The sequence below is a fragment of the Dermacentor variabilis genome, chromosome 1, assembly GCF_050947875.1.
Source record: "Dermacentor variabilis isolate Ectoservices chromosome 1, ASM5094787v1, whole genome shotgun sequence".
Taxonomy (NCBI): Eukaryota; Metazoa; Arthropoda; class Arachnida; order Ixodida; family Ixodidae; genus Dermacentor; species Dermacentor variabilis.
The window spans coordinates 125,423,123-125,440,044 of record NC_134568.1 but is presented as its reverse complement, the minus strand read 5'-3'; the positions used below and the strand labels follow the sequence as shown (position 1 = coordinate 125,440,044).

General features: G+C 50.7%; 1 protein-coding gene across 6 annotated transcripts in view; it reads left to right on the top strand.

The window, feature by feature from the left end:
- The window catches only part of LOC142584394 (protein FAM13B), a 163,310-nt gene that overhangs the window by 89,641 nt on the left and 56,747 nt on the right, over window positions 1-16,922 (top strand). For 4 of the 6 annotated variants that reach the window (XM_075694575.1, XM_075694540.1, XM_075694568.1 and 1 more), the window contains exon 1: window positions 9,414-9,633. The exons of 1 other annotated variant lie outside the window; for it this stretch is intronic. The gene's annotated coding sequence lies outside the window, so the exon portion shown is untranslated. Of the gene's footprint in view, window positions 1-4,828; window positions 4,927-9,413; window positions 9,634-16,922 lie in introns of those variants that run through there. One more of the 6 variants, XM_075694551.1, reaches the window with a different exon arrangement.

The window sequence follows — 16,922 nt, the reverse complement described above, 5'->3', positions numbered from 1 at the left end:
TACGATTGCGTCCTTAAAGAGGCAGAAGCCAGAGCTGTGAAACACTTTGCGGGTGGATGTAATGGTGTTGGGCTGCTGAGCACGAGGTCGCGGGATCGAATCCCGGCCACGGCGGCCGCATTTCGATGGGGGCGAAAACACCCGTGTACTTAGATTTAGGTGCGCGTTAAAGATCCCCAGGTGGCCGAAATTTCCGGAGTCCTCCACTACGGCGTGCCTCATAATCAGAAAGTGGTTTTGGCACGTAAAACACCATAATTTAATTTTTTTAATGGATGTAAAATTTTTGATGAAACTGTCCACCGCGTCACGTGTCTCCACGACACGCGGTAAGTAAGCTGCAAATGCAGGCAAACAAAACTGCAGAGGAGCTAGCTGCAAAATTTTTGCACGCCTTTATTCCAATCAACAGCGACGATTGGCCCTTACCAGATTACGGCGAGTACGGTAACGGCGATGCCCAAGGCATCGACTCGCATTTTTCCCTTCGTGAATTACATGCCGCCACGCAGAGCTTGAAAAGGAACACTACCCCCGGAGCAGATGGAATCACGCACTCATTGTTGAGAAACTTGCCAGATAATTATGGAAATGCTCTGCTAGAATATAAACAAAGCATGGGAAACAGGAGTATACTCCTGTTGCTATTAAATTGGTATTAAAGCTGCCTCCTTCTACTGTTTTTGGAATTATAATTCCAAAACAGTGGAAGGAGGCAGCTTTCATACCAGTTCCTAGGCCAAGAAAACCTGGAAGCCCTATTTTACTAAAGACAATGATAGGCTTCGATAGGTGTTCGATTTACCAACTACAGCTCAGCTAAGAACAATCGATCGTAGGGGTCGATATGCAACGAGCTCTTGATAAAGTCACACACCACGCAATTCTATAGACCCTGAAGGCAACTAAACCGGGTCCTAAGGTATACAACAACGTTAAAGACTTCCTAAGTGAAAGGACGGTTAAAGTTAAACTTAATGAATATGTGTCACCTGGCCATCCACTCACGCGTGGAACATCTCAAGGTTCTGTTCTCTCGCCGACTTTACATTACTAGAAGAAATGCCAGGCCTATAGAACATAACCTGTACGCCGATGACATAACTATTTGGTGCAGGCGAGGATCATCGGGATGGCAAGAACACATTATTCGAAGTGGAATACATATCATACGGGAATACGCCGAAACACTATAGGGCTACAATGCAAAGAAGTCAGAATATGTTGCCATTGGTGAAGACGTTAGCAACTGAGCCGAATAATGTAAAAACTTAAAACTTCGAATGAAAGACGCAGCGTTACCCCGCAAGAATACCATAAGAATCCGTGGTTTCTTTCTGCAGACCATGGTAAAGCAACGACATGGGTGCAGAAGTTGACCGTGCAACTTGAATAGATCCTTGCAATGATGCGTAGAATAACTAGACAAAAGAGAGGAATGAAAGAACACGAGTTACGTAAAGTTATAGAATCCCTGATCTTTTTACTATCTACCATACGCTAAGATAACCAACACGCAAGGCAAAAAGATGGACATCATATTTAGAAAGTGTGCTAGACTTGCCCTGGGAGTTCTTATAAGTTGGCACCCAGCCATAAGATTGAAGCAACCGGGCTCTTTAACTCACTAGCAGACAGAAAAGACATCCATAATCAGGCGCAAATACAAAAGTTTTCCGTCATCTCATCAGTGTCGACGAATGCTGAACAGATTTGGATACGAAACCGCTAACTTAACCGCCGTGGTTGTTTAGTGGCTACGGTGTCGGTGTTGGGCGGCTAAGCACGAGGTCGCGGAATAGAATTCAGGTCATGGCGGCCGCATTTCGATAGGGCCGAAATGCGAAAACGCCCGTGTACTTTGATTTAGGTGCACGTTAAAGAACCCCAGGTGGTTCAAATTTCCGGAGTCCCCCACTATGGCGTGCATCATAATCAACCGCTAACTTACCCCCGATTCCGCCGAAATTACCACCATGGGATGATTTGCCAAGGATAAAAGTAGACCCCATTCCAAAAAATATGCACCCCGAAAAGAATCGAAAACGGCGGTCAGAAAGAACAAATATAATGCGCCAGACACACCATAAAAACACATACTATACAGATGCCACTCGCAACGCCGAAAGCAGCGAAGCAGCTGTCATGGGCCATGACGCTTGTGAAAAGTTACTTGAGAGTCCCAATGCCTCAAGACGCAGAGTTTCTGGCGATAATGTTTGCCATAACGGAAATGATACATCTGACACGATTACAATCAGAACAGACAGTCAAGACGCTTGCAGGTACGTTCGAAAGGATGACCTGCCTTTACACATACGCACAAAGCTCCACATGTACATGCATGCTCACCTCCTTCTACACGTACGTATACAATGGGTTCCAGGCCATCAGGGATTGCGAGGAAATTTAAGAGCACACCAGCTCTCCCGCGCAGAAAATCCAGGACCGCCTGTCCTTTAGCCTGTCGAAGTCACTTACAACCCCCTAAAAGAGTGGAAGATACAGCGGAGCGAAAGGCTACATATTTTGAAGTCTTGCAGGGACGCATTAGCACTTCTTAACACACCATCCTACACGCATACGAGAGAGGACGCCTCAATCATACGAAACGCGCAAACACACACGTTACTCACACCGCACTATACACATTAACAGGTACACGCATACGAGAGAGGACGCCTCAATCATACGAAACGCGCAAACACACACATTACTCACACCGCACTATGCACATTATATTAACAGGGACCCTGGCTCCCCCACTTGCAAACAGGACGAGGCCTATCCATCAAATAAACACACCTTGTGGGAGTGCCCTGCCAACTCCATCTTCAGAAAGACTACTTTCTAAACTACCACACAATCAGTGTCCCGGCAGCTGGGAGGAGTGGACTACTCCCTCGCGAAAGCTTGAAAAGATATATGGTGGCCGCTTCTGGTGCAGCACGTCAAGAATGTGCTGGGCCAGGATACTTGGGCTTTAGTTCCTTTGATAATAAATGTTATCTCTCTCTCTCTCTCTCTCTCTCTCTCTCTCTCTCTCTCTCTCTCTCTCTCTCGTTCCTTGTTTGTTTAGCATCGCATCCATATACGTGCAAACTGGCTCACCTAGTGTCGTTTAATCTCACTATCGGCGTGCATGTACTGTCAAACTCCGGCTATGGCGGGATTTGTGGCATCATTTTTTCATTCATTTCACGCAGTTGATTTACTTGCTGTCTCTGCTTTCTTTCTTTCTTTCTTTCCTTTTTTTTTTCTTTCGCTTTTTACATATGGAGGTTGGCCTTCCGTGTAACTGACATTATCTAACCCGCGCGAAATGTGTAAGGCCGGTGGCATATGCGGAACAAGCTAGAGAGCGTATTCTCTCCCGTGAAAAAAGTGTCGCAGGCCTTCTTTGAGAGCTGCTGTTAGGGCTTCAACACACAGTGCGTGTGCATATACATGTGTGTAGTCCTCTCCGCGGTTAACCTTACTAAATTGTCTTGCCGTTGCTCACAAGACAGATGCTTTCAACGTTGTTTCGTATGCGACTTCTGGCACCGTTGTTGCTCAAGTGTCTGTTGCGACTGCACTCTTATGTTCGCCTACGAGCACACAGCGCATGCGTCCCACACAGGAGCTGTGGGCGCATATAGGCTGCAGCACTTGTGGGAGGAGAAAAAAAATACAAAACGCGGTCGCCTTTCGTATATTCTTGTTGACGTTCTGCCACGGCACAGGCTGTATTCTGCACCCTGTGCGTCCTCCTCTCATACGCGTTTCAAACAAACCGTACGCGTGACCCGGAAAAAAAAAAAGAGAGACATGGAGGGAGGGAGGGACGCTGTGCTGAATGCAGCAGTGCACGTAATAAAAGTCAAGGCCTTGCATGGGAACGCTTTACTGCTGGTGCAACAACCTTTCACAGCTAGAGCGCGTGCCTCACAAACGGAACGAAAGGAGTTCGCCGCGTATAGTGTGGTGCAATTCGATCTACGCAAGGTAAGCGCGGCGCAATTTCTTTCTTACGCGTTGTGCGCGTAACTCCAGCGAAGAACACAGGCGTACGCCGCGTTGCCTTTGGCGTCGCAGGGCTTCCGTCAATTCAAAACCGACGTCTCGAATGTGTCTTACGCGTGCCGAATTAAGGGCAGTCTCTGCGAAACTGCAGGACGGTCGTTGACGTCGAGCTATGCGCATCAGCGATTTCTCAAGTTTCCCCGTGGGCTTTCTTTCGAGCGGGTTCGGTGAAATGCAATTTGCCGCGGTCTTTGTAGCAGGAAGCATTTTTTGGCCGAGGGCGGCTTCTTGCCTGTCACAAGGGGACGCACCTGAATCGCTCGCAGAGCGCCAGTTCCTTCGTGCACGTTCCCCGACTCCTCCGTTCCCTACCGAAAGAGAACTAAAAAAAAAAAAAATACGAAACAAGATTGCTCCGTTCCCGTGGGCAGCGTGAGTGGAGATACGTCGCCGCATGAATGGGGTCGGCAGGCTTCCTTGCGGCGCTCTTCCTTCCTGTGCGGGTGATTGTACGCGAGGAGCGGTGTGCGCACGGTTGAGCGACCGGCGGCAGAAGGTCTTCCGGGGGCCGTCTCCGCTGGCGCGCATGAATAAGGCCTGCCGGTATTTGGGCGTTATGGACCGGCCGAAGCTGCGGCCTCGCTCTAAATTTGGACCCCTCCTCCGTTCGCGCTTCGCGAAGGGAACGCGCGCGCGCGCTCGAGGAGTAAACAAGCCTTCGACGACTCGGCGCTTGCTGCTTTGGCGCTGACGCGGCCGCTGTGCTGGCTGCGCCTCTCTTTGTCATCGCACCGGGTGCACTGTTTACGCGTTTAAAGGAATGGGCGCCGAGTGCGCGTGCCGCTGATCGCTGTGTGCAACACGACTGCCGCGCTGAAGCCTTATGGCCTTATCTCGATCGAGGCGGCACGGAGCACTGCGGTAAGCAAGGTTTCCTTTCTTCTTTTTTTCTCGTCTGTTGTCTGCGGGCGGGCGTTTTGTGGTCAGAAGATGGATTGCGAGTTCGGACTCTTTGCATCAGCGTTTAGTTGCACCATGCGATCCCGACAGCCTGCCTAATTGTAAGCAGTACAGCCACGGTCGATTCATCACGACACAGTGTTTTGATCGAGCGGCCGTGGTTCGGCCGCTGTCAGACTTGACCCGAACATTGAAGACATATCTAGCGGCTTAACGTTAAGATAATGCGGGCTGTAAGAATTGAACATAGAGTGCTTTAGAAAGGAGACGAATTAAGCTAGCCCATTCAAATCACCCAAACCGTAAATTTCCAGCATCCTATGCGGGGGGAGGAAAAAGTCTCTCAAAGCGCTTTCCGGTTAACGGAGGCTGTACAACCGTTAAGTCGGCGGTGTGGAAGCCACTTCGCGCGAGAGGAGACGTGGGGTTGGGGCAGGCATTCTGTAAGAGTCCACCTAGTCGACTGTCCATTTCGGATGCTATCTGATTGGCCGGAGCTGCTGTACGAACGAAAATGAGACAGGCGCCCCCGTCCTGTGTCCTCTTCGCTCGTATACAGCTCCAACCAATCAGTAGGGGATGAGATGGACAGTCGACTAGGTGAAACCACCACCGCGTTCTGGAACCACTGTAGCACCTCTGTCGGTCCAAACCGGCTGGAGTCTATAGGGAAAGTACCGCTCTTTTCTGAGCTCTATACGCTGTACACTTATATTCAAACTCTGCAACAGGGCCCGGCAAAAGTAATGTCACTCGCGGGGTGGCTTCTAATGTCCCTGCCTTGAGTACGCGAGGTGTCGTCTTGTATGAACTGAAATCTTACTGTTGCTGTGCGTGTCGCTGGAACCGATTTTGATGTCACTTACAATCCACGTACGCTTTGTGCGGTTTGTACACCATGACGGTTATGCTAGCTGACCCAGTGGCAAAGTCGTTTTCGTCGTGCAGATATGAAATTAGCATGGCTGAGTCACGAGTGGACCCGGCCACAGTCTGAACCAATCCTTATCTACCAAACATGTACGTAATCTTGGGAGTGCGCTGCGCATCAGAGGTTAATTGTTGCATGCAGTCATGGTGGCAGAACAAGCTTCCCAACGACAAGCTACCCCCTTTCCCCAGCACAGGATAGCCAGCCGGTCTGAGAACTGGCTAATTAACCCCTTTGTATTTCCGCCTATTCTATCTTTATCACTATGCCTTTAGGCGAATCCTTCGAACAAACAGCAAAAGTGTTTGTAGCTGAATTCTCTACTTTTCGGTGTGTTCTTTCAAAAGCAGTACACTATGATTTTCGTTTGAGGCCTTCATTACGAGTGGCCTGCAGATTTAAGTTTACGAGTTTGCTACGACTACCACAGGCGTCCATACGCGTCTAACGCGTGGCTGACGAAAATAGTAAAAATGAATGGAAGCTAAATATGCACGGGCTGATTAGATAGAGCCATATAGTGCCCAAAACGTTTGTCACCGAGTTGCTCCGATGTAATGTGTTGCACGAACAGCATGAGCAGCGAGAAGAGCTGCCGAAAATAACCCGGCTTTTGTAAAACAAAACGCCGCTTAGAAAAACGCCATGTGTTGTGCTTCAACGGAAACGCGCGTCCCGCACGGTGACAGGTGCCGCACCCGCGCACTCTTCCTCTCCATCTTCTGGTCGAGCACGCTGCGCGAAACTCCAGCGGAAGTAGATGAGGAGGGGCTGGGTACTATAGAAAAAAAGAGGGCACGTATCAATACTCGTGACGTGGCCGGCTGTGGTGTGGAGCTGCCACAGTCCACCACGCCCTCTTGCTGTCTGTCTGTCCGTTCTATCTCTCTCTGTCTTGGTTAAAATCTGTGAGGGGGGTGAGGCAAAGCGGAAACGCCTTGTTTACGTTGCGTCCGAGCCAAGTTTTGACCGGCCTGTGTCTCCCTGGCCGCTCGAGAGGAGGCTGAGCCGCCGTCGCCACGCGCGCGCAGCTTCCGAAATGCGCAGCGGGTGTTCGAAAATATGCCCCGCCGCGCGATTCGGTCGCCGGTTCGCGGCCGCCCGAGGCGGCGCGACCCCGGCTTTCTGCTCCAGGAAAAGAAAGTCGGCCAGGAGGGGAATAAGCGGCATTTTAGGCCATGGCCGATTCCTTTCTCTCTCTTGGTGCCCGAACTCTTTTGGAACAGCAAGGCGCCTTATTACAAACGCCGTTTGCAGATTTGCAGCGCTCAGCGTATTTAGCCGCATTTGATTGTAAAGGTTGCCGGAACATCTTTTCGTGCGCCGAAGGAAATCGACACTTTATTTCCTTTCTTTGTTTTTTCAAAAAATCCTACTCGCTTGTCGATATCGGCCTGGAACAACCTTTGAGTTGTTTATTTATTGTAATAATATTTCATAGTAGTAGCAGTAGTAATTTATTGCTGATAGAGAAGGAAAAAAAGAAAGAGAAAGGCCACGACCGTCGTAACTGTCTTTCAGTGGACGCCTGAATTGTCCGGTGGCAACGGAAAACACTCGAAGTATATCTCGCAAAGACACAGCAGGCAAAATGTTGCCTGCCCCACAACTCAGTCTTCCTCTGTGACCCGCAGGCGCTATACGTCGTCCACTCTCATGAATGCACGTAAGCAGTGAATGGCCTCTGCCGTCAGACAGTGTGAAATCAAGCGAGGACAAAATAACTCTTCTATAGCAAACGGCGCACAAACGCGTGATTCGCTTACCTACGCGTCCGATATCTCTGGGCGCTGGTTTCGTTACTGCAGCGCAGCGAGCGAACGTCACATCGCGTCCGCTGCATTCTTAATATTTCATGTAACCAATTTCTTCGTCATTCTTGACAATGTACCTTTACAATGATATGTGCCAGGTTTAGCTATACTTCAAACTGGATACTTCTGGCGCCTTTTAAGTCTCCAAGAAATTTAAGTCATCTTATACTTCGATATTTCTTGCCTGTATATTTACGGCCAATGTCAAGTCAATCTATCAATATCAAATCGCAGTAATGCTACATGATCGGCAGCTAGGCTCTCCCCCCCCCCCCCCCTTCACACACACGTTATATATATATAGCAGCAGTATGGTTCCAGCTACAGTGTTTGTTCTCAGATTCTCTGCGCTGCTCAACTGAGTGGTAACTGAAAGGCCTCTCTCATATTTACAGCGCTTGCTGTAAAGTACGACCTGTGGCGCTTATTTAGCCCCAGCTTGGATGGTTTATTTAAATAATTTTTCATTTATAACCTGGCGTTGGCCACTTTTGGCGCAATTTTCTTCCGAACGCTTACGAAACCGAAAACAAAGTATTTGAATTGGTAAAAGATGCTCTACATGTTGTATGCAATTAGATCGAAGAGTTATCCTCCTTGTGAAATTGTTATGGTTTGCCCGTTCTATTGTTGTTTCAGGGAAGAGGTACTATATTCGAGGCAGAGCCTGTTAATGAATACTAAAAAGAATTCGGAGAAATACCTAACTTTCGGGCTGTTTCATGTAAAATAAGGACTGAAAATCTTTCTACGTAGTTGTTTGCGGTGCGTGACCATGTGAAAATCGTATTGACGGGTTGTTACAGCCGATCATGAGTTCCATGCCGATTAACGATGATATGGAACCTGTGCAGCGGTAGCACGTGAGGCGCCTCGTTGCATCTCGCTCACATGAGACGCAGTGTGTTTTAACGAACGCGTCCTATATCTGTATACAGGTGTGTGGCATGTATGTGAAAATTCACAATCTGATGAGGAGGTTGAGGTCAGATCGTTAGTGGGTGAAAAATATTGTAAGCCTAGCGAGCGACGTGAGCTAGATCGGTTAGAGTGTAAGCTAAAGGCCTAAAAGTTGGATTGCCCAGTTTTGGCTGGTTCCTAACAAAGCCTACACAAGGGGCGACAAGATTGTCATTACGTCTGTGAAGGTATTGAGACAAGCGAACACATTTATGACCAGCGCCCTGCAAATCGCAGCTAATTTGACAATTTCGGTAGCATTTTACGTCCGAACTTTCGGGGTTCACGCGAACTGGAAATTCGCTAGCGCTGGATGTTCGACGTCAGCCTCAGAAGACAACGTTGAGCTTGGCAGAATTGCTTTGCTCTTGAGATGACCCTACATAGGTCTACGATGTCAATTGCCCGTGCCTTGCTGTAGAGGGCGCAGCACCCTTCGAACGATGTAAGCGGGCGTCGCTCGGTCATCGTCTGGCCGCGGCGACGAGGGCAGCAGATCACGCGGCATTTCGCCTGTGGCTGCGCTCGGATCACTGCAGAGAGAGCGGCAGCTGTTTGTCGCCGGCTCCCCGAGGCAAGGAATGCCGGGCGGCCCTGTTGTCGTGCGCGCGGAATCGAACGCTCACCGCCGGCGTCGCGAGCGAGGAGGAGGCGGGGTCGGCGGCGCATCAGGCGAGCGCGCACGTGCGCGCATGCGCTGTGGTTGCTTTCCTTGGCCGTCCTTGGCGCGGTGTCTGGCGAGCAGTGAGCGCTCGTCCGCCGCCGGCGTCAGTTTGCTGCAGTCAGTCGCGCGCGCGAACGGCGTTTACTCGCGCTCGTCGCCTTTCCCTCTCGGTGCTACACTAGCCGGCGCAGCAGTTGCCGGCCGGCGTTCTCGGACCGGCGCCGTTTTTCCGGCGCTCCTCTGTCACCGCTTCTCAGTCGAGTCGGGAACTCCGTGGCGGTCAGTCGACTGGCATCGAGGTGAGCTGGTGCATCATTGATCGTCTCTCACTTGTAACCGCTGACAGCATTGGGGAAGGGGGACTTTTGTTTTTTCGCCAAAAGACCCTGCCGATATTTGCACTGATCTTCGCCCCCGTTCAGCGCTTTTGTCTTCTCGCAGAGCTTACCAAACTGTCACCGCTGCTATGTACCGGGAGGTTTTGTCAAGCCTGAAACAGAGCATAATACGCATGTTTAGTTCGATCTCGCTTGTTGCCGGGGGCATCTCATGCGCTCTGTCATCCGCGCATCAGGGCTAACGTAGCGTTCTTTCCTTCGCCACTCATGTGTGGGTATTTACTAACGTTTAACTCTATCAGAATTGTGTGTATGACTTTCTTTTTTTTTCTTAATTTTTGTTTTCGTGGAAGGCTAAATATACGTCGGATGCTCGACGTCGATGTTTTGAGAATCTGGTTCCTCCCAGAGCGGCGTAAATTGGCGCTTTTATTGCGGGCTACTGGCTGCGTTCTACTTTATTCTTTTGTTACATCTTTGTAATAGGTGCCTGCGATGTCGTCCTGTTTGTCGCAGTTTTAAGTACAGTTTACATCATCAACAGCAGCAGCCGGCTGCTTTGCGCTACAATGTTTAGCTTGTATCAACGTTTCCTAAAGATCGCCTTAGCAGCTCGCCGCAGGAACCTTCAGACAAACCGTTTTATGCTTACACACACACACACGGGCGGCGAGCTGACGCACCTAAGTGTGTAAACTACTCTTGCCAGCGTAAATCTTCGAGCCTGCCAGTGAAGGTTTTCCGCTGGCGGCATTTGTAGCGGCGAATTTATTATACGCGAAGCGACAATAAAATAACTGAAGTACAGGTATAGCGACGGTGGCATTGCTTGCAGCCGTGGGCATATTGCGCGGTAGCACCACTGCCCGCTGCTCTCTCTCCATCCTTTTCGTGGCCGTAGATCCTCTGCTCTCTCGCTCGCAGCTGCTTTCCTCTGGCCAGCGGCACCCATCAATCAGCGCGAGGTGCTGCATTGCTGCAGCTTGCGCCGACGAGGGAACAAAGCCTGTCTTGGCGCCTCACTGCCGGCCGCGTTGAGAGGCCCGGATCCCCCTCCCCGTCTTTCTTTTTATTTATTTATTTTACACGGCAATATCTACTATTATTTGCAGCCGATCTTTCTACTATTATTTGCAGCCGATCTTTGTGTGGTAAGGCAAGACAGTGTTGAGCATAAGGCACGGGCACGAAAAAAACTTCTTGACTCAATACCAGACCACCTACGCACGCAGAGCCTGAAATAGACCTGTCCCGTGCTGTCTTCGTTAACGCAGGCGCATCTGCTCGCGAACTGGGTGCTCCAGTCGTTAGGAAATTATTTCTCCCGACGTCATGCAGGAAGACCCTGATCGCAGTCAGCATGTTTTGCAACAATCTGAAAAAAGAAGTCACCGACAATTACGATACTCCTTAATGCCAAATTTGAGCGCAGCTCTATACGTGTTTTCATTTCGCGATATATATTGGCTGGCGCAGACAATCTGTCTCGTGCGGCACGTTTAAAACGGAGTGAAGTGTGGCGCGACTGCCTCGCTAATCGGGAGATCGCGAGAGGCATGCGCGTGGGTGACGCGTGGGCGTGATTTACAGTAGCCGCTGCAGACAGACCTCCGCTCATACAGCGCTTTGTTTATACATATGGTATCGGTGGCGCCATCGGTGAACGGAGACGCGCGCTACTCTGGCGCCATCTTGTAAGCCGAGACCACACGTACGCTTGCGGACGCGCGCAAGCTCGCGTTCGCGCACCCACGCATGTGCAGATGGTGCGGCATGGCTCGTACGCGGCGTGATCACGGGGAACATCTCCTCTCTAGTATGGCGCGCTTGGGTTGCCTCGCCTCAGCGCTCCTGGCTACGCAGCTACGGGGCAGAACGTTCAACTCTCAGTGAAGCAGATTTATATCATGCAAGAAAGTGGTTCAACTTTCCTTTTTGCGCTGATCTAACAGCTATAAAAATATAACAATTACGTTCATAAATATCGAACCATTTTGAAACACTGTCAATAACAAAGTACGAAGCGGCGCCTGCCAAGGCGGCTGTGAGTGAGCCAAGTGAGCGCGCGCTGTCGCGCGTCTTTGTGGATGCAAACCGCCATTACTCGCGAGGCCCGTGGACGCGAGCTTGCGCGCGTACGTGTGGTCTCGGCTGTAACCATCATCGCCGCGGATTCCGTCTTGCGCGGAACTACGCTTCTCACGCTTTCACTATTGGCCTCGAGCTCCACCACTGCAAAATCTGGCGCCACCGTCGGCGTGACGTGCTAGGAGGGATCACGTGGACATAGCGGCCGCGTCGGCTGCTTTGGGAGCGCCGAAGCGAGCTGAAAACGAGTTAAAATCCCCTCGTACGCTGCGGTCCTCATTTAGTGACGAAATTTTCCCGCTTCGAGTGTCTCCTTTACAACGCTTGAAAGGACTACAATAGGTAGTGGCTGCCTTTGAAGGCGCGCAACATAATAGGCTACCGCTCGGTGCCGCAGGGCCGGGCGCACGTAACGGAGGCCGGTGTCAGCCTTATTCACACGTCCGCAGGACAAGAAGCTGCGTGAAGCTTGGCTCGCGAAACATAAAACCCGCAAACAGTCGTCGGCTACAACGCGGATATGCAGCAAGCACAGACGCGAGGAAGATTTCTGCTACGGCGCCCGGTCTGCGATGTTCTGAAAACGCGCACTGAGACGCTCGCCCGAGTCCGCTGCCCGACTAATGTCATGACAGTTTGGTCTATGAACTTGTCGATACTATAGATACTGGCAAGTTCAGTGGAGTGGAAAGGCAGCGGTAAGAAGCACATTTAAAGAAAGCATGGCAAATGGTCATGTTTGTGTTATGAATTAATGCACTGGATTACAAAAAAGGAGCAGCGGGAAATTGCACGTTGAGAGCACCGATAAACATACAGTGCGACGCAACTCGAGAAATAATATTGAAAGGTCAAAGAATTTACAAGAAAAAAAGATTCAATCGTCGCGACGGCACATCACAGTCCCCGTAGGCGTCGAAGTCTCTACAATGAAATTATTTTTGAACAGCTCTGATAGCGCCCACGCAACAATGGTTGCTTGTATACTGTCAAATGCTCATATTCTGCGACCTAACGATCATGGCATGGTGCGAAAACGCGCGCGCGGAGAAAGCGAAACAGTGCGCGGACAAGCATGCAGACGCACAGTCGGTCGCTGCGAATCTGCGCGATCGCTGCATTGAGGCTTCGTTCTATTATGCTCCATTTAGTTATACAAACACTATAAGAACATATTTCACATAGTTTGCTCTCAGCGTTTACCTACCTTTCACGCAAGAAGCCGGTTCGGGAGACCCCATCGCGGCTACCGCGCTCAGTGGCGTTCACGTATTCGGTAAAGAGATAGCGTCTGTAAACAATTGTGTGCTTTCAGTTTGCCGAAGATTATTATTTAGACAGTAAAAAACTTCTCTCGTTTCGAAAGTACTTACAGAAATGTCCGGGAGAGCTCGCGCGTGGTGTTTTCAGTGAGCGCTGACAGCAAAACCTATGAGGAGTGCGCCGCGTGATCCCTCATACTACGCCAGCGAGGCGCTTCCGATAGATGGCGACTCCGTAACTCCTCGCCGCCAATACCCTCGTCCTCCGCTTTCCTCCTTGCGCTTCGCTGTCGCCGTCTTTCATCCTTCGCTGTGCCCTTTTGCTCGTTTACGAGGGACGCCGACGCTCGCCGCAGGAGCGGGCGCCTAGCGAGCGCTCTATAAGTTAAAAGCTGCTTTGACTGCGCGTGCACTTGCAAAGGCTTTCTTCGAACCTATGTGTGTAAACAAATGTTGCTGTGTTTCGCAAGGCTAAAAATGGATTTCAAGGCTTACATCAGCCGGGATCAGACACATGCGCGATGACTTTTGCGGTCGGCTGAAATCGACTACGTGTTTTTGTCTCCCCCGCAGTGCTGCCGACTGAATGACGTCTTAGCATTCACGATGTAGCAGAGAGGAACGAATCTAAATTGCTCTGTGCTTATCGAGAGGCTGGAATAGACTCAGTACGTGTTGTTGTTGCGAATCTATATAGGTGACCATGGCTTTTCAAAGTGCCTGAAAGGCCCCGTCATTCAATACACCGGTTGATTTCATGCTTGGCCTAAGGAAAACAAAGAACAGTGTCGCGGAGTTCAAGCTTCCTACGCAGTTATTGGGACGGCAGGTTCCGTAAGGGCTTCTGTTGATCTTGTGTTCATCGCGCGCAGCATGCGGTTGTCGGCCGGTCGTGGAGACACGTGAGTGGTGTGAGAGGCCGCACCTGATAGCGCCGATACTTCCCGAATGAATGTCCGGTGCACGTATAGGATGCTGGTGCATTTCATACTGGTGCAGTTCAAACGATCCTAGACATCCTGCAGTACAGACAAGCATCGCCATGATCTGTTTTACTGCCTCGCGTACGTCACTCACCTACGACGGATGCCACCCGCGGCTTCTGACCACGGTCGAAGAAGTGAATAAACAATCAGCCTGCATGATCGCGGACACGCCTCGGGGAAGCTCGCTTTTTTCTCTTTTCTTCTTTTTTTTTTATGTTGAGGGGACCGCGTTGAACACTCCTCCGGCCTAGTGCAGACCAATCCCGCGCACACGTTTAATGTGACCTTGTTTATAAGACTTGGGATCGCTAGGTAAACAGGGGGAATTGAAACGAGGCGTTGCAGACTTGTCGCTCTGTACACGTTGCGCGGGGCGGCCGCACACGTGCACGGCGGCCCTGCGCCGCTCTCAATAAGCGTATTATAGCAACGGCAGCCTTATCGTTTCGGTGCACGCCTCGGGATGCCGATAAGCCCGTCGCTTAACGCGGCGAGCGCGTTCGCATCCGTATACTGTCGAGGAGTTAAGCGTATACATGCGAGCTGTGTTAACATAACCCGCGTCTGACCGCCCACTTGTCGGGCCGTTATTTATGGGTTATGTTGGCAGAGCTTTTCCGACGCTTCCCCCGTACCGTGGTTTGCATGCGATGTCCACATGGCCTCTTGCGGTGGTATGTACGGTGTAGAGCGGAATGTGTGAGATCATCGTAGACTCAGGTCTAGGCAGACCGCGCAGTTTTATTTGTCTACTCCGGTTCACAATGTACGAGTGCAAGTGTTTTGCAACATCTGACGAACGACGATGTCCGCTCGGAACACTAGCACAGAACAGGCATTGACCGCAGACAGGCGATCGTAGTAGCACCGTTTAAGCGATCAACATGGCTGCTGGCTTACTGCATTATATCAAAGTTCAATACATTAAAAAAACGCGTTATATATATATATATATATATATATATATATATATATATATATATATATATATATATATATATATATATATATATATATATATATGTGTGTGTGTGTGTGTGTGTGTGTGTGTGTGTGTGTGTGTGTGTGTGTGTGTGTGTGTGTGTGTGTGTGTGTGTGTTACACGGGCACGCGAAAAAGTGACATAGGACCTTCAGGAAATAATGCAAGAAGACTTACACAGCACAGGCGTTGCTCTTGACCAGCGAATACGGCGTGTTTCAGCGAACATAGGGAATTTCAGAACAGAATTCGAAATTGCGCAATAATCGCGCAAAGGCTCTTAAACTCAATTTCTGTTACTTTATAATTATTGCTGGAGCGCACCAGATGCAGTTGTGGTATTGAACTTGTTCCCTTCGTGCTGATTGAAGCTGAAAGCCATCGGCTGCGACCTACCCTCAGGGAAGCGCCACTTCACCATTCCTTCTGTCCGCCATAAGGCTGACTCACGGGTCAATTGGTGGGTAAAGGTGCGCGTTCCGGATCACACGGTAACGGTGTCATCGCAAGAGGAAGGGAACTGGGAAGCATGGGACTGATGAAGAGTCGGAACACTTGTCGAGATTACGAAGTGAGCCCGTGTGTAACAGAAGCGCGTTCCCGTTGAGCGCAGCGCTTACGGTGCTTTAGCCCCTTAGCGCGCCAGATAACGCGGCATCCCGAAGATAGCACAGGGAAGCCAAAGAACGGGGCCTTTCGACAAAGGGCGAATTTGTCTCGAGTCAAGGCAGCGCCGCGGCTTGCGCACGTGAGGTCGTTATCAGAGGCAGGCGACTAGTCGAGATATGACCCCCCCCCCTTTTCCTCCCATTGTTTTATTTCTTACCTCCCGAAGGCCAGATTAGAGTCCAGTTACCTCCAAAAAGAGTGGCCTCTTGAGAATAGCTCGTATTTGGTTTGTGCCGAGAGGTTGCGCGGCCGACCCATCCGGCTTTTTATTGTTCGCCTTATTCTTGTCCGGAATGGACGCGTACTGGCAGGTGCAAACACGCTGCTATCTCGTTTCGTGCGGTGGCCGATAGCGCATGATTACGCTCTTGAAAAGCAGCGCGCCAGTTCGGCGCATGGTATATATGGCCACCGAGACTCCTACCGGATGATGGCGAGACGCAACCCCATGCCGACACGGCGTCTGGTATCGCCGCGTGGTCTTGAACGCGCTCTGTTATGCGGCGTAAGCGGCTACCGGATGACTGTGAGGCTCGGCTCCAGTTTCACGGGCATCGATTCTCACCGCGATGTCGGCGCGTGGTCTTGAAACCCGCACTCTGGTTCGACGTATAATGTGTCTGTCCGTGGGACGCCGCCGGATGGTGACGAGGCGGCGCAACTCCGGTTTCAATATTCTTCCATTGTGCTGCGCGCATGCGCTTTGATGCCGCCGCGTGGTCTTGAGTACACGACGTATACGGGCAGGATGAAGGACGATGACGCGCCGAACCCCTGTTTCGCCGACCCCGGTTCGTACGGCGGCGGCCCCGCGCGGTATAGGAAAATAACCCGCTCGTAGTGTGTGTAGGGGGACCGCGGGGCGCTGCCGGACCATGCGCCGGATGGACTCCGGTTTCATCTCCATAGAGGTAAACCGCGCCTAAAGCGTGTCGTGTGGCCCACGTTCGTCTCGTCGTGTTCCGGTCCTTGCTTTGATGGCGTTCACCGCGCGCCATCATCATCTCGGCGTCATAATAAGGCATGCGATCGTGACGACGGGACCCGTGCGTGATCTGCTTACAGGACGCACTGCCTCGCAGAGTGTAGTGCTTACAGGATGTAATTCATATACGTGCAGGCATAGCAAAAGAGAGAGATATGTTTGTCTTCAAGTAGCCACAGATAAAGCAGACTTCTAAGTCGGCTTTCTAGCGACATTTTATTAGCTCATTTCACGACTTATGGGGAGTGTGTACAGGACTGCTCTCACTTGACTCTTTAT